The sequence below is a fragment of the Rhinolophus ferrumequinum genome, chromosome 9 (assembly GCF_004115265.2).
Source record: "Rhinolophus ferrumequinum isolate MPI-CBG mRhiFer1 chromosome 9, mRhiFer1_v1.p, whole genome shotgun sequence".
Classification (NCBI taxonomy): domain Eukaryota; kingdom Metazoa; phylum Chordata; class Mammalia; order Chiroptera; family Rhinolophidae; genus Rhinolophus; species Rhinolophus ferrumequinum.
The window spans coordinates 2,473,464-2,493,514 of record NC_046292.1 but is presented as its reverse complement, the minus strand read 5'-3'; positions in this window follow the sequence as shown (position 1 = coordinate 2,493,514).

The window sequence follows — 20,051 nt, the reverse complement described above, 5'->3', positions numbered from 1 at the left end:
ACAGCTCTGACCTTCCCTCTCTCCTGCTCAGTGACCTCCTATAGCTCCCTATCACCTCTAGACTGGCCACGGGCACTAGGTCTCCTTGCTCCCTTGGAAACTGTTAACAAACAAGCCTGCTTCTGTGCCTTCCCCCAGCTCTGCCCTCTACCTGGGACGTCTTTGTCCCCTTCTCCATTCATTCGTTCAACTAATATTTCTTGAGCTCCCACCTAGGCACTGTCCTGGGTGCTGATCGCAGAGCCGCTGAAATCCCGTGGAGTTCTGAGAGCCAAGACCTCCTCCCGGGCAAGCTCCGCCCAAAGACCCCTCTTGGCCCAGGATGGTTGTGCCCAGTGCTGCCGGACACCCATCTTCTCTTCTGCCGCATGTGCCGTCGGTCCGTGCCGCACACGCATATGCGTCTCTTGTCTTGGACCCCAAGCTCCGGCGGGAGGGGACTTGGTCCTATTCATCCCTGTCTCCGCAGCTGCTTAGACTGGAGCCCAAACCCAGTGGGAGTTTGACAAATATGTTTTGAAAGAATGACGGGTCCTTTAATGGACCCGTTCTCACTGAGCTCAAGGGAGCCCCAGGGAAATGGAACACATGACAAGGATATGTTTACAGACAAATGAGAGCGAGGAAGGGAGTGAAACCAAACCGCTGGGACTAGGGGACAGTAGGGCTGGCCAATCAGAGGAGAGGCGAGAGCACAGAGCCCAGAGTCACAGGTCTACAGGCTCCAGGAAGACAGACCACGTCCCAGTCCTGTCTAACTTTCCAGATGACCTTACACGATATGGGTCTCTCTTTTCCTCTCCTCTCCTGTCCTTTTCTTCTATTTCTATCTCTAGCTCCCGATCTCCAGCTCACATTCCCTCCCTCTCCCTTCCTTCTCAAAAGCTGGGCCACCAGCAAAAGGACCCAGGAAAAGAGGCAAATACGTGGCATGTGCCGTGAGTCCCCCTGTGCAGGAGTACGTTCAGACACAGACACACACTCAGCGAGAAGGGCCATGTTCAGACACAGACACACAGTCAGCGAGAAGGGCCATGTTCAGACACAGACACACACTCAGCGAGAAGGGCCGTGATGAACCGGGCAGAGACAGGAGGGACCCGGCCACAAGCCCAGGAGCTGGGAGAGGCGGGAGGAGGAGGGCGTGCGGCCCTGCCACACCTGGATTTCACACTCTGGCCTCCAGCCTGTGCGAGAATAAAGTTCTGTGCTTTTCAGCCCCCAATGTGCGGTAAGTTGGGGAGGCCCCCCCTGAATCTCACACCACGTGTGTAACCTGAGCACCCCTTGGCGGGGAGAATAAACTTTAAAACACACAGACCTTCCCCTCCACCTCTTCTGTGGTTTCCCATTTCAATGAACATGAAATAAAAGTCCTTAACACGCACGGTCAGGGTCCAGGCCCCCGTGCGGCCCCCTGCCGCCTGCCCACCTCCTCTCCCACTGCCCCGACACGGCCACAGAAGCAGACGGCGCCCCCCTCCCCGCGGAGCCCAGGGAACTCCGCATTCTCTTCCCCACACAGTCTTGGTTCTGCAAGGCTGGAGAGCAGGACCAAAGAGCAACCTGAAGACACTCGTGCACCCGCACCCCACGGGAAACCCGGGCCCAAGCTTTGTTCCATGTACATCAGGCCTTTTGTTAAAACTAACGTGTTACCGATGGAGCTGGATGTGCCCCCCACCAAGGTGGCGTTTTCTTCCTGGCCAAGTTTTTATTCTCTTTCTGTCTCCCTTTCTCTTTCTCTCTCAATCTCACTCTTGTTTATCTTTTTTTTTTTTTTATTTATTGGGGTGACAATTGTTAGAAAAATTACATAGATTTCAGGTGTGCACTTCTGTATCACATCATCTATAAATCCCATTGTGTGTTCACCACTTCTTTATCTTGTTCTAGCTCTCTCCCTCTCTAAGTACATAAAAATACATATAAATATAAATAAATATATCTGCGTACACGTACAGAGAGTGCCAAAAAATGTATACGCATTTTAAGAAAGGAAAAAACTATTAAAATTGTAATACTCAATATATACCGATAACAACAGATGAGTACAAGTCACATTTGACTTCTGCGATGACAAGAGCTGCTCAAAGTGGTTCCCATCAGCGTCCAGACACTTCTGACGACAGTGAACTACTGCCTGAGCAACGCTGACCATACATTTGTTTGGCACTCCCGGTATATTCAATATATACCTATATGATAGCATTAACAGTACTTTATAAGTTCACAGAAATAACATAATACGCAAATCCTTTTACAACCTGCTTTTCTTTTATAGTTGAATTCTGAGCTCCATCCGTGTTGGGAAACAGCCGTGTAATTTATGTCTTAACTGCGCATGGCACTTGCCGTGGGTTGAGTCACCATTTACTTCTCCAAACTTCTCCCCATTCACGGACATTTAGGTTGGTCCCATCTCACAACAGCACATATCGGTACAACATTCAAAAAGTATCTTGAATATTCTTCTACGTGTCTCTAAGCTTGTGTGCAAATGTTTTCCCCGGTTTTATCCCCAAGAGGGATGTTACGGCCTGTTGAACATGTCTTTTCAATTTTACTGGATATTCTCAAATTGTTCTCTGTAAGGGTTGCTACAGTTTACACTCCCAGCAGCAGTGAACTCTCTCATGCATTCACACCCTCATTCATCCAACAGGTGATTACTGAACACCCACTATGTGGGCACAGCTCTGGGGAGACAGCCGTGGATGAATTATCCACGCTGTGGAGCAGCACTCGACAAACACCAGCCGTGGGGCCAGACTGGGATTCACAGCTCACAAATGGAGGGGGGCCTTGGGTGAGTTGTGTGACACCTTTGGGCCTCGGTTTCCTCATCTGCAATAGCTGGTAAAGTTGAAAATACATAAGCAGACACAGATACACACATAGATATAAATATACACAAGTGGATGGAGACGGCACAGGCAGAGGTAGAGATGGAGACAGAGAAATAAGAGATGAGATGGAGACGGAGATGGAGGCGGACATTGACATAGAGACAGACACAGACAGACAGACACAGAGATACATACAACCAGATATAAATATAGATACACACATGGGTATAGATAGGTACGAACAGATGTAAGCACAGACAGATACACAGACACAGATATGCACAATCAGATATAGCTATAAATACACACATAAGTATAGCTACGCTCAAGCAAAAAGCAGTGTCTTCTGTGCCTCAGTTTCCCCCATTGTGGTAACTGCCCCAAGGCTTGACGTGGAGGAAATGGAGATAAAATTCGTTCAGCACACTCAGTGCCAGGCACAAAGTCATGCCCACACTGGTGGCTACACTTATTTCCCGTGTGAATGGCTTGCCCCCAAAGGTCACAGGGTGGCACCCACTGTTGAACAAAGTTGGGGTTCTTGTCTCCCCACATGAGGGAAGCCACACTCCTCAGGGAGAGGGGGTTAGAGAGAACTTACCACAGATTTGGGCTGGTACTGGCTGACGTGGGGAAGGGATTTGGGCTTGGCTCTGGCCTGGATGCTGTCGGGGTGCGGGGTAACCGAGTGACATGGCGTCGGTAGTTCTTAGCTAGCGGGTGGGACCACACAGTGAGGTTATAGCCGGGGGTGACCGGGCATTGTGAGGCTCGGGCATTTCTGACTGTGCTCACAGGGGGGTCCCCTCTGACGCTGCTATGTCATGAAACCTTCGGTGATCAGCAGGAGAACGAATGCCAGGGAGTACCCGGCAGGACCAAGCCAGACCCCCACTGTCAGGGGCCCCTTCGCCCTCCTGCCAGACACACTGTCTGGTTTCGGTTCTTGTTCAAGTCACTCTTGGTGCTTCCAACAGCGGCTGGCCACCGTTTTCTTGTTTGCCCACCTGCCTATTTCTCCTCCCCACCAGTCAGGCCCCGCCTCGCAGGCTCAGCTCTGTGATTTGCAGGCAAGTCTCCACAGAGGAGGCTCTCCAGCCTCCCATGCTAGGAAATAGCTCAGGTCTTCCTTCCTGTAAAGCCGCAGGACTCCACAGCGCCCTTCCTCCGCTGGGTTCCCCAACACAGGGCACGTGCAGCAAACTGCTGCGTCCGTCTGGCCAGGGCTGGGGTCCAGCGAACAGAGTGAGCGGCTGAGAGACCTGCCGCCTGCAGGACAGGGTGTCGGCTCACGGTCAGGGACCTGGAGTAAATCCTGACTCAACCACTGCCCTGGGTTGAATAGTGACCCCAAAACTCATGTCCCCCCCCCGAGAACCTGTGAATGGGACCTTATTTGAAATAGGGTCTTTGCAGGCGTCAATAAGTTAAGATGAGGTGCCACTGGGTCAGGGTGGCCCTTAATCCAATGACAGGGGCCCTTGTAAGATGAGGAGGAACACACAGAAGAAGAGACGAGGCCATGTGACGAGGGAGGCAGAGGTCAGAGGACGGGTCTACAAGCAAGGAAGGGGGGCGGGGGCTGCAGCCAACAGAGCCTGGGGGGCGACCTGGAACGGGTTTTCTCCCAGAGTTCGGACGGAACGGACCCTGCCCACCTCTGGATTTTGAACTTCTGGTCTCCAGAACTGTGAGACTTCATTTCTGTCACTGTAGGCCCCCGTTGGCGGTATTTTGATATGACACCACAGGAAGCTCACGGTGACCCTGAAGCACGGTCCCATCACCTGCACCCCGGCTCTGGCCTCGCAGAGGACACCCTCACGGTGTGGTCACCCTGCCCTGGTGGGACCACAGCCCAGGAAGGGCAGCGCCGAGGCGCCCGGGCCTCCTCCATCGGGGGCTGCCGCTCGGGCGCCTGTCGCTGGCCCTGCAGGATGGCCGGCCCCGCTGCTCAGCCCATCGGCAGCCACTGGGTAATGACTGTCATTATGTGATTGTGGTGTCGCAGGGCCCGGTGATTTGTCATTGTTAACATTTATGAAGGGTTCCGTCCATCTGCAGAAAATGACGATAATAAAAAACTAGAGAAGCTCCCCTGTGATTGTCACGGGGCAGCTCAGTGCGAAGATTCCCAGAGTGGGGGCGGGGCTTCGACGATGAGAGACGGGCGGCGGTCAGAACGCCTTCAAACAAGCCTAAAGCCCTGGAAGATGTTTGACTGATGTGGACTGGCAAGTTCTACTTGAGAAACCAGAGAAGGTTAAGTCACTGTTCAGGACTTGTTACCAACGCATAGGGCACCGGGTCAGGCGGCGAGGGGCGTGGGGGAGGGGCGTGGGGAGGGGTGGGGTGTGGGGGAGGGGCGTGGGGTGGTGTGTGGGGGCGGGGCGTGGGGGAGGGGCGTGGGGGAGGAGCGTGGGGGCGGGGCGTGGGGAGGGGTAAAACGAAGGAATGGACTCATTCCTTGTGTCTGGCCTCAGGGACAAGATGACAGGACCAGTGTCCCGGGAACCAGTCGGTTTAGTCTTCCTTTGTTTTTAATCACTAAAACAAGAGGGAAGACAGCACGAGATGCGTGTCGCGCCGTCCGGCCCCTGCAGAATGTGGAAAGGCCCATCTTCCCTTGTGAGCCACAGCGAGGGCCAAACAGGAAGCTTCCACCTGTCAGGTGTCATCACATCCACCCGGGACGACACAGGAGCGCGAGCCCCGATGCAGTGCTTATAAGTAACAGACATCAGGCCATCGGGTCATCGGTGAGGCAGCCTCTGCGGCTCCCGGGCTCTGGCGAGCGCCTCTCTCAGCTGCTCTCTGTGGGTTTCCGGAGGTCACACCCCATCAACCCGCAGGGATGCTGCAAGTGTTGCCAGGTGACAGGGCGATAAATCTCCTCCAGATCCATGATTGAACCCACGCAGACCGGGTTTCCTGCCTGAAGTCGGTGGTTCAAGACAGGACACGGGATGCGTGGGGGGACATGAGCGGATGGAAACGGCCTTGCTGTGCCTCTTCTGAGAAATGACATTCCCCGAAATGAGCCCTCCCCAGGACCCACCAGATGGGCCTGATTCCAGAAGGAAAGGTTTTTCCAGCGTCTTCGTTCAGGACTCAGAGTTTCTGCAGTAAATAGGGTACCTGTAGGGCCAGGTCCTGAGTAAGACCCTAGCGTTCACGTCTGCGATCCATGCCACCAGCGCACAGGAGGCTCGGACCCCCATCATGGAGAGCCCTGGGCTTCCTCCTCCTTTCCTTCCCCTCATCCCAATCACTGCCTCCACCATGCACCCCACCGGTGAGCCAGGGCCGCTAAGGGACGGGACCCCAGCTCGCCAAGCTCCACACCTGCAGGTGCAAAAGTGACCCGACCACCAGATGCAGGAGCTGTCGGAGCTCCCTGGGACTCCGTGGCACATACCTGGTGTCAGATAAAAACACACTCCAAACATAGGTAAGGAGAGATTTGATTCTAAAGGACCATTGCAAAAGAGCAAAAGGGCTTATTGTTATGGGGGTGGGGCCTAAGGCAATGGGGGAGGAGCCTGATATAATAGGGGAGAGGCCTGTTATAATGGGGGCGGGGCCTATTATAATGAGGGCGGGTTACTGCAAAGTTGGGTGGTGGATATTGCCATGGAGGGAGTTCCAACCATGAGATGTACCAGCATCTGGAAGGTCCGGCTGAAAAGGCCTTTTCTTTTTAGAGAAGAGCAAAACAGGTGGTGGACAGCACAGGATATGGGAGGTGGGATAAAGGGTGTAGGTGCTGTGATGGAACCGAAAATAACTCACCCTGGGGCCAGCTGCCTGAGGCTCAGGGTGGACCAGCTTCAGGGGCCTGGGGGAAGGAGAGAATCTTAACCCAGCTTCACCAACACGTATTTTATTCCCATGGAGCAGTGGGGACGAAGCAGTCCATTGATGAGGCAAGATGGGAATTTGGGGACTTTGTGTCTGGCTTCCCCCCAGGTAACCGTGGGTCCCGGTAAGCCCTACTCAGGTGGGGAAGAGGGTTTGGCAGAGCCAATTGCAGGAGCACGACAGGGTGGGGGCGGAGCTCTTTTGCAGTCACTGTGGACCAGGATCACCAGGCTCAGGAAAAGGTCAACATGGATATTGGCCTGTGAGGCAGTCTGGACCCTGCATCACAAAACCAGCAGTTTTCTGTGTCTTGATAAATAGGTCAGAAGAGTCTGAGAACGGCGTCCACTGCCTCCAAAATCCAAAGGGGCCAACCAAGGCTCCTGCATCTTTCTCAGTCATGAGAAGCTCAAGGTGGCATGACCTATGCTTTATTGTGGAGGGGACGTCCCGGCAGGCCCCCAGGGCAGAGAAGCCTTCGCTGGACCTCTGACGCTCCACTGAGAAGCCGGCTGTGGAGTCTCACCTACAGCTTTGTTTCCGCCTTGTATGACCCTCCCCCCGGCCCCCGGCCGCCGGCCACTGGCTGAGGGCAGCGTCCTGATGGCGGGTGCGGCCATGACCTACCACAGGGCGCGGTGGCCCCCGCCGATGGAGAGCAAGTCTGCAGGCAGGGACAGCTCTGGGGCAGGGCCTGCCTCTCTAGACATGAGCAGCTATACAGAAACAGCATTTTCCTGCCGGCTTAGCACAGGACCCCAGGGGGCCGCGACTGCCAACCAACCACAGGACAGCAGCTGCGGGATGTGTGGCCGCTTCCAGGCTGGACCACTCCTGGCAGTGGCCAGCGTCTGTGCTGAACCGTATCACCTCCCGCATAGGGCCATCGAAGACAGGTCCCCAGAGGCCGGCCAGCTGCCAGCTGGTGGGTACGGGAAGGTAACAGACAGGATTGATATGTTTAATCTAACGCTGGGACTTCTCCAGTGGGAAGGACACTGCTCGTTTATCAGGATCAGACAGCTCCCCGGCCGACAGCTGTCCAGCCTCACCTTTCCTCTGTGGAGGGTTACGTTAGTAAACGCAGCCCCTGCAGTGGACAGGGCACTGAAGGGAAAACGCAGACCTTTGTCAAAGGTCTTAGATCACAGCGGGGGACCCCCAAGTGCAAACAAGGGGCTCCACGGGGTGCCCCGCCGGCCGGCTCTCCCCCGCCCCCTTCCACTGAGTAAAGAGAGTCGCCAGGGCCCAGCTTTCTCTGCCCGCTCGGCCTGCTGACCACACAGCCCGTGCAGGCAGCCTTCACCCTTACACGGCACCGTCCCCATAAACACAGCAAGGGGGGCGCACAGGTTTGAGGGTGAGGTTTGGGAGGCAGCAGTGATGTTAGGGCCACGCAGGGGAAGAACCCGTGTCAACAGCCTTTACACCTAAGGGGCATCAGAGGCAGCTGACTGTGCCCCCGTTGGCCCCCAGGCCTTTCCCCTCGAGGTCCGTGTCTCAGGGTCTCCCAGGACTGCGTTTTAAACGGGCTCCTGACATGGTGCTGCTGCACTCCAAAGTCTGAGAGCCGCTTGCCTGGCCAGTGTGGATGGGGAGGGATGGGTACCAGTGTCGCCCAAGACTTCCTGGCACCCCCTTGGCCTGGGGCACTGGGCACTGGGTCCTGACTCAGTCCCAGGTCTGCAGCCTTTTCAGCTGGAAGCAGGAGCCTGGGACCCCTACGCCCCATCACACAGCCAGCTGCCTCCGTGGAGAATGTATGAGTTGGTGGCACTGCTGTAACAACGTACAAAGATGGGCAGCTTACACAAAACAGACGTTTATCGTCTCCCATCCGGAGGCTGGATGTGGAGATCAAGGTGGGGGCAGGGTTAGTCTGTCCTGAGGCCTCTCTCCTCGGCGTGTACACAGCCGTCCTCTCCCTGTGTCCTCACAGGGTCATCCCTCTGTGTGTGCCTGTGTCCTCATCGCTTCTTAAAAGGACACCAGTCGCATTGGATTTGGGCCACCCTAACGACCTCATCTTAACTCACCTCTGTAGACGCTCTCTCCAGCCACAGAAGTCACACCCTGAGGTCCTGGGGTCAGGACTTCTGGCTGTGAACTGGGGACGGGGGACACGACGACTCAGCCTATGACAAGAGCTGAGGAGAAGCAAAGCAGCAGCAGCCGCAAAGCGACGTCTGCTGTGTGGTTTCCGGTCCTGCCCTAACTAAGTCACAGAGATGCAAAGCCACACCCTGGGGCGCAGGATGGTGGGTTCGGTTGACAGTGGCACAGAGCTGACAAACAGGAGAACAAAACTGGGAAGTCTGGGTCTGTGCGGGAGGCAGGGAGAAGGAAGGACGCAGTCGTGCTCGCTCCACGGCTCTCCCTCTAATCTCAGGGACGTTTCGTCCTACAGCTCACAGAGTAATTTCTAGAATAGAAGCCCCTTCTTCCGAATATGACTAGGGTACTTTTCCTGCTGCTCTATGAATGAAACCACTTCCTGTGCCCGTGAACTCTCACCCCAGCTATCTGTGCCCTGCATCCCTCCCCGGGGGGACGGGGTCCACCACAGAGGCACAAAGGTCCCTGGCCCTGCTTACTCACCCCGCGGGCAGTGGGGGGAGCGGTGCTCGGGACTTGGGGCTAACCTACTAAAAGTTCGGGCCTGGGTGTCCTCTATTCCTCTGCCCTGCCAAGCAGGGGAGGGTCTGTTCTGCCACCACAATTTATCCCAGGTGGACACCCAAGTTCTAAGCTGCAGAACCTGTGACCCCCAAACCACAGCCGTGCACTCCGACTGGGGCTCTTCCGGTGAAAGCTGACGTTTCATCTCCATCTGTAAGTTTCCTCTGGGTAGGCTGCTGGGACAACAGGAGATGGGGGGAGCTTCGAAGCCCCTTTGGCCCCAAGGTCACCCCTTTCAATGAAGGCACTGAGGCCTTCTCTGGACACACACTCTACGCTCCGCCACCCCCTCGGCCACGTATTAGAGACAATGCATCCAGGTTTCCTAGAACCTGAAGTTTATCCATGGTGTTCCAGGCTGAACCAACCCACCCCAGGCAGAAGCTACTAGCACTGGGGAGCGGGGGAAGGACCTCATTGTCTCTGGGCGGTTCCAGGTCCCCACTTGAGCCTCAGGTCCTTTGAAAGTCAGACGGAACCAATAAGGCCAAAGTCACAGGCCACTGGAGGATGACCTCCTGAGGACGTGGCCAAGTGGGAGGAACCACGCTGAGCATTTTACAGGAGATTCTGTTTAACTCTTGAACTTATCCAATGGGACAGGTGCTGCTATCGGCTCCATTTTAAAGATTCTCGTCCTTCCATCCCTCATCTCTGTGCGATGGACCCTCCCAGACACGCCGCTCCCCCATCGTGCCCAGGGCACCCCAGCCTGAGCCCCCATTTTTGACCACCCACGCTGCCCACGCCCTGCACACATGCTCTACAAGCCTCTGCAGGAGGGATTGAGTCTGTGTGTTCCATCCTTGTCACAGCCTGCAGTCAGCCTGGGGACCCTCTTCATCCCAGGACAGGAAGTGTCCACAAGGTAGACGGTGGAGATGGAAGGAGAGAAGGCAGGGCGTGCCACACGGCTCAAGAGAACCACAGTCCTTTCCTGCACGGACCTGACCAAGGAGTTCAGATTAACAGAATGTAAAGCTAGAAGGAGCCTGGCGGCCCCCAAACCAGATGCCTTGGGGTTCATACAGCTGCCCCCCGGGGGGCCTGGTCTGCAGGCTGTGAGGCTGGAGGAAGAGCAGGGGTCTCTGGAGGTCGGTCAGGAGCGGACCCCGCCCACCCCTCTCCACCTGTCGCACCTGAGCAAACCCCCTGAGCCCTGTCTTCACTTCCAAGAGAAAACTGCAGGCCCCACCCCTCTGCCCGTCTCTGGTCTGGCCTGAGCGAACTCTTGTCTAATTAGCCAGTGGCCCTGCCATCATTGGGGTAAGAGGAGCCAGGCTGGCCGACCTTCCCGGCATCGGCCCTCACCCAAATGCACATTTCTCTGGGCGTTTCACTGCATTTTCAAGCATTCCCCGCCCCCCCATATGCCTGGATTTAAAAGATTAAGCTTAAATCTTAAAGATTAAGCTTAAAGCATATCTGAAATAATTGAAATACATCCCAGACGCTGAGTAGCGTGCGGGAGCCTGAGGCAGGAGCCCGAGTGCCCAGACGCTGGAGGCAAAGCCAGCTCTGCCCCTTGACAGCTTTGTGGCCTGGGAGCCAGTCGGCTCCCTGGGCCCGGTGTCTCTTTCCGCAACAGGGAGGTGGTATGAGTGTCTTCCTCATAGGCTTGTATGAGGATGAAGCGAGTTGATGGGAAGAGTGACGTGTCATTAAGTGCCATTTAAGTGTGTGGGAATAAATAGAAATGAGTGTTTTGTCTGCTCACCAGTTCCAAGAGATCTCTACCTGCAGCCGCGGGAAGCTACCACCCGCCTCCCTAGAGAAAGCCCCCTACACCCTCTCCCCGCCGGGCATCCCGACTCCTTCAGCACAATGATGCTTAACTAGACACATCCTGTCTGCTTGGGCATAAAAAGCTGCCCGGGGCATTTAGGCAGGGAAAACAAATGGTTCTTTCCCGTCTCTCTCTGAAGTCCCAGTGTCCCCCAGGGATGAGACACTGAAGTATTTCACCATAGCTCTCCCCTGACGTGGCAGGAAGATAAACACAAACACTCTTCATGTGTCTGTGCAGCTGCGAGGCTGGCAGGGTGGCAGAGGCTCCAGCTCCAAAGGCAGGCAGGAGGCCTTTCTCCTGGGGGCAAAGGTTCAGAACTGCTGTCACCACACAGCCCCCCAGGAGCAACCCCAGCACCCAGGCTGCCCTTACCCTGTGCTTACCCCACTCCCCACTCCTGCCCCAGTCTACACCTTCTAAATCCTGGCAGGGCAGCTAAAGCTGCATACACAATCGGTTGTCACTTCTGTGCCCTATGGCTGAATTACCGTTGAATGTTTTGTGCAGGAAAGCACCTGGGCAGCATAGTGGCATCTGCAGGAGTGGATGGGGCACCGAGAGCTCAGGTGGGGGGACAGGCAGACAAATGGGAAGCTAACAGTCACAGAAGATGAAAGCCACACTTCTAGGTATCACAGTGGGGAAGAGGACCGCACATGAGAAAGTGCCCGATAGACGACAGGTCATCAGAGTAGGGAGTCAGGTGAATACGGACACTCGCCTCTACGTACCTCAATTTTTTTACCTAATTGGAATGATAATAATCCCTATAACACAGGGTTGTTATGAGGATTAAATGAGTTAATACACATACTGCCTGGAAAGAATAGTATTAGGTACAGCAGGTGCTATCTTTACCATCTCCATCATCACCGCCAACATCACCATCATCACCATCACCACCGTCACCACCATCATCACCATCAACAACATTATCATAATTATATCCTAGAAGGGAGAAACGAAGCTGGGCTCTAAAAGATGGGTTATTCTGAGATAGGAGAGAGGGTGAGGGAAGCAGGTCAGACAGGTGAAATGAGAGAGGTAAGGAATGGAGTCTGTGAAAGTGGAAGATTCTTGGGGCGAGGTTTATTGAAGGGCCAGCAGCAGGACCTGGTGACAAAGGTAGGCTACGGTCAACTGGCAGCAGTCTCATAGGAACCCAGAGTGTCCTGCTCCCCTGACTAGGAAAAGAGGGCCAGCTCTGCCCTTCTTTTCCTAGGAGCCAAATGTGGCACCCATGCTTGGGTGGTAAGCCCCACTCCATCACTGGAGCCCCACACTCACTTCCAGCAATGTGTGTAGACACAACATGCGGTCCAGAGTGTGTCTCCTTAGGCCCCCCTGTTTTACAGGAGCATGTCCCCCGCCCCCCGCAACTGTCTGCCGAGTGCTCTGGGCTTAACGGAGAGGCGCCCTGGGTTTCTTCTTAGAGGCTGATTGAAAAGTCTTCCTGGGTTGGGAATGAGAATGGCGTGATAATTAGCTGGCAGGCTGCGGTGACCAGGCCTCCAGCTCTGGACCGCTGTAATCGGGATAATGTGGGAGTTGATTTGTTCTCTCCAAAATGTACCATTATTGTTAGATTTCCCACTGGCTAGCTTTGGCAATAGTCATTTATGTCTCCTTCCCACCTGGGGGGACTCCTGATCCTTTCTCATGAAGGGACATGCATCCTCTGGCTGGGCTGTAAAAGCCTCATTACGGCTCTCAGCTGCATACTTGGTCTTTTTTCTCACTCTGGGTCACATTTCATTTTGGTTTAAATAATGAAACCAGCAGACCGGAGATTAGAGCCGTTAAATGATTTTTGCTCCCAGGAAACAGATGCCTGTCCAAGATACAAACTCACCCACAGCTCCGTGGACTCTGCACCAGCAGGACTGGAACAAGTGGACTGAACAGGGATGGGTGTGGCTTAGACAGTCGGAGCCTGGACTGCAAGAGAGATTGACAGAGCAAACACCAGGCCACACAGGGCGGACACTGGGCCATGGCCTGATGTGGGTTCCTCACCCACCACCAGGGTGAGCTCTGTCTGGAGGCAGGTAGGAGGTCCCAGGGGTGGAGGTGGACACCTTTGACCTTCATGGGGTGGCAAGATGACCCCCGGCCCGTTACGCTTTTTCCGTCTTCACATGGTCTACCTATCACAATGTGGAGGTCTACCTTCACAGTGGTCTTCCTGGGACCATTTTGCTGCTTCCATCGTGCAGACGAGGAAAAGGTTTGGAGATTCTTGACTCGACCAAGACATCCAAACCTCCTGTGGCCGGCCACACTACAGCCCTGTGCTCTTTGCCCCTCGCCAGCACACCGTCCTCACGGGGAGACCAGAGTCCCCATGGCCGATGACAAGCCCCAGGTGACATGTCAGCAGAAGCCCAACTCAGACTGTTCACTGCATGCTGTTCGATGTGACTTAACTCCAGTTCCCTTGTCCACAGAGGGACCTGCTCACTGGGAAGCAACAGCGTGATCTTGGGATCATTCTGAACTCTCGCTGCCTCAATTTCCTAATCTGTGAAGTGGGAGCAATAATGCCAGCACTGCAGGACAACTATTGAGATTAGTGTGTGTGTGTATATGTCCCTAAATCATTCTGACGACTAGGATTCCAGCAAGAAGAGCGGGCCACAGGTGAGCCACGCCCGCCCTCCCCTCTCTCGTTCAGACAAGTGTCCTGAGCAGCTCAGGGTACAGAGCGCTGGAGGAACGAGTGAATGTTATGCTAGGAGAGAGGGCTCATATTGGGAGGGGCCGGCACTCCCCAGAGACAGGAAGCTGCGCCCAGTGACCTCCTCAGGCTGTGACGTGGAGCAGACTGCAGGTCCCATTAAGCCGACTACAATTACCGTGTGTCCAGTGGCTAAAACGGGCTGGCTGAGCCAGGCAATTGTGCCCCCGAGGCAGGGGCCGGGTGCCCACTTCCTGAGTGGTCAGCCCTGCTTCAGCCATTCAAGGTGCCCAGCTCACTTGGGCCACAGACCCCAAAGGCCACAAGAAAGAGGACGTCACAGCTGCCCATCGGGGCTGGCCCAGGGCAGAAGTTCTCATTCTCCCTCCTCCTTCTCCTCCTCCATCAACACGGCAATTACTGGGTCCCAGTCCCCTTCTAAGCAGACCCCTGCCTTGCCATCCCCCGCTTCCTTTAGGCTCGGGGCCGTGGCCTGGCCTCTGCGGTCTCAGAACACGCCTTGCCTGCAGGTTCGGCTCAGCTGCCTTTGTCTCCAGTGATGTCCCCTTCAGCTCAGTCCTTGTGGCACAGAGTTAATTCTGGTGCTTGGCGGGTCCATCCCAGGTGGCCTTGAGCTCGAGAGCACAGCACCCAGCTCCACGGCTGGCACATCAGGGCGCCTTGTTGCTGGGTGATCTCTGCTACTGCGGCTGAAGCATACGTTCGTTCTCCATGTGTGTGATGCAGTGTCACGTGTGTGTCACGTGTGCGTGTGCATTTATGCTGGATCCCAGGCTGCTTGCGGGACAGGGTTCCGGCCTGACATCGCTGAGGCCACCAGATGCTGACGGTGGGGTCTGCAGGGGCCAGTGTGAGGGGCGGAATGCCTGTCTAGGGAAGGATGACGAAGGGAGGGAGAGGCCACAGAACAGGCCACCGTCCCACGAGCTCCAGCTCCTCTGTGGGTCCTGATCACCGACTGAGAAGCACTTTCATTTTCCTCTTAATAAAAAATAATGATTGAGACCCAATTCCCATTTTGTTTTTAAATTTATACTGAAAAGAGTATTAGAAATGAAACATTAATGGAATGTGAAAAATGAACTCTGCATTTCTCTCCCACTTACCAAATTGCTCGAGCTCACTGCGAGGCAAGAGAGCCCAGAAACGGAGCATTTCTACCCTGCACGCGTGGCTGGCTGCCGAGAAGCCAAGTACGTTTTATAGACTTTTTAATTTCCCGTGTATGTGCTTGATGTTCTGAGTCATTGTTTGCTTTCTTTTCCTACTTCCAAAGTGCTAAAAGCACGTATTCTTTTCCCTCAGAACAAAGTTCCTGGTTCCCATGCTGTGGCTCTCCCTGGAACCCAGCGGGCAAAGATGCTACCACCTGTGACTGCTTCCTGGGTGGGGGAGGGGGGCGCTGCCTTTTCCAGCCTCCTGTAGGAGTCAGGGTCCTCCAGAGAAACAGAACAGTCACATGCCTACGAGATGACTGTGAGGACAGCTGGGGACCCAGGGGAGCCGATGGTGTCGTTCCATTTTGAATCTGAAGGCAGGAAAAAGCTGACGCCCCAGCTGGAAGGCAGTCAGGAAGGAGGAGCTCCCCGTTGCTCGTGGAGGCTCAGCCTTCTCTTCTCTTCAGTCCTTCAACTGATCGGATGAGGCCCACCCACGTTCGGGAGGGCAACCTGCTTTACTCAGTTCGCCCATTTTGATGTCAGTCTCATCCAGAGACTCCCCCAGACACTCCCACGACAATGTTTGACCAAATGTCTGGGCCCCGTGGCCCAGCTGAGTCAACACATGAAATGAACCATCACACCTTCCCTCTGCCTTTCTCTTCCTTCTCATCTCAGCTGTCTTCTCCTCAGGCTGGACACTGAGGAACACAGCCCCTTTTCATGTGTATTTGTCTCCCTGGACCCTGCTGGCTCTTGCAGTGTGGTGGCCTGGCTTCTCCTTACTTGTTTTATTTTTCCTCTCTCTCTCATCGCCATTCCCACCTCGTCCTCACCTCCGTTTCCTCCTCAGATGTGGGACTCCTCAGGACGAGTGACGTGCCCTCACAAACAGCCCACCACTCTTTACTTGCCACCCCCCACCTTCCCTTGGCTTCACTGTTTCCCACCATTCAGAAGCCCTTCCCCGATGAACGAGGTCCCTGCCTACAGTGACACATGGCGGCAGCTTCCCGTTCACACCCAAGTGGGCTGCCATCTGTTCCCATCCCAAGACAAGAGTTTGGCGGCCGCATGGATAAGGCCCGGATGGAGCCTTGGGGAGGCTTGGCAAAGGATTTCACCCAAACGACCTTTATAAAGGGCTGTCTTACTCCAGCCCTGGATCTGCTTTGTTTGGCAGAAGAGCTACGTGGCCGTAACACGATCTTTTACTTTCACATGTCAAAAACAATCACTGAGGAAACAACGAAGAGGCACCAGGACAGAAATGTTAGGGACGTGAGAGCCCTGGCACAGCTACTGTTTTCACTTGGAGCAATCAGGTCTTCACTGAAAATCTCCCCATTAGCTACACGCATAAGCACTAAAGGAAAATGAAATGTGGGTGCAGCTAAGCAGAATATATTCAGGCCCCACGTGACCCCAGCGCTCAGCCAAGCAGAAACTCCCTGCAGCCCCGGAGCGGGGTCACGTGTGCGGGGGACTGTCCCAAACGGAAGGAGAAGCCAGTTGGGGTCCCTGCTGTCTTCATGCCGAGACTAGAAGCGGGTCATCCTTTGGGAGAAGGTGTCTGATAACACTGGAGGGGAAACAGGCGCCATGACGTCCCGGGAGCAGGACCCCGGACCCCATCCATAGCCCTCTCCTGGTTTGAGCTGTAGGGCTCCCTGGAGGATTGACACCGGAGGAGCCTCGGCCAACTTCTCGGGCTCAACTTTCGTCGCCGCTCGTGTCCCATGTCCTCAGCCCCAGACTCTGAGATGGAGTCTCCCCAAGGCTTCATTCTTCCCGAACCCGCATCCCCGACTAGTGTCACCTGTGGCCAGCCTAACGTCTTCAGTGACCTCAGATGGCGCCCCCTTCAATCCCAGAGTTATCCAACCCTGACAGTGCCCCCCGGCCTCGGCCTCCCGAGGGAGCGTGTGACAGGGGGCATTCACACCAGGATACGCTCCGGCGTGCGCTCAGGTTCGAGGCACAGATGAGACAGGCGGGGCACACAGAGGCACGTGGAAGTCAAATGAAGACGTGCTGGGAGAGTCTCCAGCAGACACAGCGGTCACCCACGTCCGACCTCTGAAAACACTCCCGTGCCCTCTCACCCGGCAGAGCCCTGTCTCCTCAGCTGAGCTGCCTCCTCTGCGGGGCGCTCCACCGGCTCTGGTGGCACCAACCCAGGTGCCCTCCCCACGTGCCCAGGCCTGCTTCTCTCACTGTGCCTCCACCTAAGCTCTCCGTCCTCCCTGGAATCCCCCTGGAAACGCTGACTCCCCAGCTCAGGTGTCCCCTCCTCCAGGAAGCTGGGCACGGTTGGGCATGTATCACCCTCACCTCTGTCCCCACAGCGTCTGGTGCACCTGTCCTATTGCCTGGCAATGATATATTCTGGGGCCTGCTCCCTAAGAGTGCCCAGTGCCCAGCAGGGTTTCTGGGACACAGCAGCTGCTCCTTCAATGTCTGTTGTACTGAATCAAACTGAGAAGGGTCAGGTCCCTCCTCCTGACACGGGCAGATCTGCTGTAAGAGAAGAGGGAGCCACAGGTGGGACATGGCAGAATGTGGCAGCTACACCCTTGGGCTTTGGGGTCAGCAGACCAGGCTCCACCCTGAGCTGGCTGGGTGATCGTGGGCCAGAGACCCAAAGTGTCTGCCTCAGAGGTCAGGCTGGCATCTGCCACCTCTGGGTGCTGAGCACGACAGGATACGGCAGGTGAAGCGCTGACCACAATGCCTGGTGCTGACACGTTGGCTGCTCGTGGCTAATTCCAACCTCACGCCTCCAATCCACGTCACTCTTAATCCCCAATCTGCTGGGAGGATGCAGCCATCATTGTCTCCTGGTCCCATGGAGGGTGTAAGGAGTGTGCAGGGACAAGCCCTGCCTGTCCCTTGGAAACATGGGGAACCACTCCACCCCATGAATGAAGCCACAGCCCCAAGGTGGGAGTGCAGAAAGGAGTTCTCATGGGGAGGGCAGCCAGGGTGCTCACATCGGGAGACCAGACCTTGGGGAGAGGCCAGAGGGAACGCAGTGGTCTGCCAAGGCCCTTCTCTGCTGCGGTCACTGGATGCTCTGCCCTGATCCGCTGGGTCCCTGGCACGTTCTGTGTGCACATCCCAGCACCCATGAGCTTTGCTCTTGCAGCCCCGGACCTGCAGCTCTCCCGAGGACTGAGCGTGGCCTGTGTTCTCATCGCCTCCTCCACTCTGTGGGGAGGAAAAGCCTCCAACTGAGGGTCATGGGATGGCTGGACACGAGACTGCCGACCCTGGACAGATGAGACGGACAGCAGAGTATTATTTACTCACAGCCCAGGGGAGAGACCTCGCCGCACACGGCTGCCCTCAGGCACAGAGCAAAACAGCAGGTGTGTGTGGGTGGGGGGGCAGGCTTCACAGGGACAGGGCGTTGGGGTGACTCCTGGCTCCCACCGGGGTGCATGATGGGCTCGCTTGAATAATTCCTAGGGCTGGTGGGGAGCGGAAGCCCACCACTCGGGGATCAGCAGCCTCTGTGCCTGGTCCCCGCCATAAGGAGGGTCATTTGGCTGGGGGACCGTATGCAGGGGAGCAGCATGGGGGAGGGGAGCTAGCTAACGGTTAGACCATTCCAGGCCCCTCTGGTCTCAGAGTTCAGCGGAGCACGTACAGTTGACTTCAGGCCTTTCCACACAGGCTGGTGGGGGCTGCGTCCCCTGCGAGATGGGACTGGACTCTCTTCCTCCCAAACCCCTCCCGCCGCCGCGGCCCCGGGGACGGCTGACTCGTGTAGGAAGCTAACTGCACAGCCTCCTGCGCCCAGCGGCACACAGGCGGCTCCCGCTCTCCAGAGCTCCCAGCAGGGCCAGGCTGAGGCTGGGCTTGGCCGAAAATGCTGCCTCTGCCTCACTTCTTTCTTTCCTCTATCACGTGCCCCCACCCAACGCCCTCACTGCTTTGTCCTGGAAGACCCAGTTCCTTGTCTCAGGGCCTGCTCTGGGGGGACTGACCCAGGACCAACGTCGTCCTTTGGGGACAACTTGACACCTGCAGAGCACGTCACACACGCCTCTGATCTGCTTCTCAGAATTAAGCCAACAACGCTCGTTAACCTCACTTTCTCCATGAGAAGACAGAGGCCCAGGGAGAGGCTGGGCTTCCCACGGCCGCACAGTGAATGGGGGAGGATGGGACCCACTCAGGCCTGAACTGTGCCTCCAACGTGGAGAGCCGGGTGCCCCGGGCGGCTTCTCATGAAGATGTCACCCTCAGCGGGAGACCCAGAGTCTCACCGGCCAGCTCCATCTTCCCACCCAAGTCTCCCCCGAACGCCTCTGCTCCCTAAGCTCTTCCCTGATCCCCACCATCGAAAGCCGTTCCTACTCAACCTCATCCTGTTTCGCTTCTTCTCTGCAGTTGCCGTGCTGATGTCTTCTCGTTGATTCATTTTCGGCTCATCTCCTACCACGAGGCCGTGAGCTCCAGGGCGGAGGCACAACTCTGATTGACTCACCAAGAGTTTGAGTCATGGGGTGGGCGTGCGATGCGTATTTGTTGAATAAGTGAAATAATTCATCTCATGCCGCCAGCTACTCCTGCCTGAGGAAACTGTTGCTAAGGATCTGACCACACTGACAGCATAACCGTCCGGGGGCCTTCTCCGGGGTCCACATGGAGAGATGCATGGCCCTCGGGGCGGAGAGGAACACACTCCATAGCAGAGTCATCAAACATCACCGTCACCTCCTTCCAAGAGGCCAGGGCCAGTGGTTGGCAGCGTGGGGCTCTTGTTCAGACGCCGAGAAAGGTTCGTGAGCAGCCTGGAAGGTGGGCACCGTGGGAGCCGGGAGGGGGATGGGTGTTTGGGGGCGGCGGTCCCAGCAGCCTTCGCCTTGGGAATGACAAAGGTAATCATACTTCAAAGGTGTTTGTCACCCTTCTTCCAAGAAGGGCGAAGCTGGAGAGGAAATGGTCCACGTGCAGCGGAATAATGAAGAGAACGCTGGGGAGGTCCCTGCGGTCATAAATGTTCA